The sequence below is a fragment of the Etheostoma spectabile genome, chromosome 9 (assembly GCF_008692095.1).
Source record: "Etheostoma spectabile isolate EspeVRDwgs_2016 chromosome 9, UIUC_Espe_1.0, whole genome shotgun sequence".
NCBI classification, from domain to species: domain Eukaryota; kingdom Metazoa; phylum Chordata; class Actinopteri; order Perciformes; family Percidae; genus Etheostoma; species Etheostoma spectabile.
The window spans coordinates 30,544,384-30,545,594 of record NC_045741.1 but is presented as its reverse complement, the minus strand read 5'-3'; positions in this window follow the sequence as shown (position 1 = coordinate 30,545,594).

Below are 1,211 nucleotides of genomic sequence, written 5' to 3'. Positions count from 1 at the left end.
TCTGTTTTTATTCACAATTTGTACAGTGTCCCAACTTTTTTGGAATCGGGTTTGTAAACGAGATCTCTGCAGTCGGCAGAAACAAGCTACAATGGAAGTTGATAAGATAATTGTCCAGCTTGTATTTACGTTCATAAAGTGCTCGTTTTGCTGCTGACAGACTCAGATTAATATTCTAAGTGTCTGACAACATTATGGAAAGGATTTCTAAGGAGGTCGACCTTTCTGTTAAAGATTAAGATCCTTTTTAAAACATAAAAGTCCGCAAAATTGCGCTCGCTAAACCCACCAGACTCCATGTAAATAATCAGTGATTTTAGCATCGTTCATTCCATTTTTGGGTCTGTCAGTCACAGTGAAATCCGGGGACATTTCTGGGGACAGGTCCAGCCGGGGACAGGTCACTAAAACTGGGGACTGTCCCCGGAAACCGGGGACGTCTGGTCACCCTAGTCCAACAGGAGACGGTCCACTGACTTGTCCATGCTGCCATGGTCCTTACAAACTGACTACTGACTGCTGTACTGTACTGGACCAATGACTGTCTGGACACCAAACACTGTACCAACACCTTGCAACTAGCTCTATAATGATAGACTTTATTTATACAGCACTCAAAACCAACTTAAAAAGTGCTTTATGTGGTTGAAACAGGGATACAAATATTTCAGGACAATGATGATCTAAAATAAAAAAATTAGAATTACAACTCAAGTTTAAATGGAAATACCAATACCAAAAGTAATGTTCATGTTTTATGTTTGAATGATTAGGTTTGTGAAGACAGAGCGACATGCTTCAGTGTGATGTTCAGGATGACGGTTTATTACAGAGTTGACGGTTTGGATAAAGGACTTTTGTGGTATGACTGTCTAGTTTCAGCAGGAGGACCCAAAAGCTAGAGTCTTCCAGGCAGAGATTAAGACAGAAAACGCTTTATTGTGGCTCTACAACTTACAAACTTACAACTACAAATATTCAAGCATATAGGACTCCAGAGAGACAAACAGAGAGACGAACCGACAAAGGACAGAGGATCAGAGGGGTTGTAGAAATACAAAGACCATTTAATAGGAAGACAAAGGACAGGACAAGACCTACGAGACAATAATTGGGAACAGGTAAAAGCAGAAATGGAGGGAAACTAACAAGACAAAGACCCATGACAGACAGGACACCACAGAGCACATGGGAAACAGCAACAAGCACAA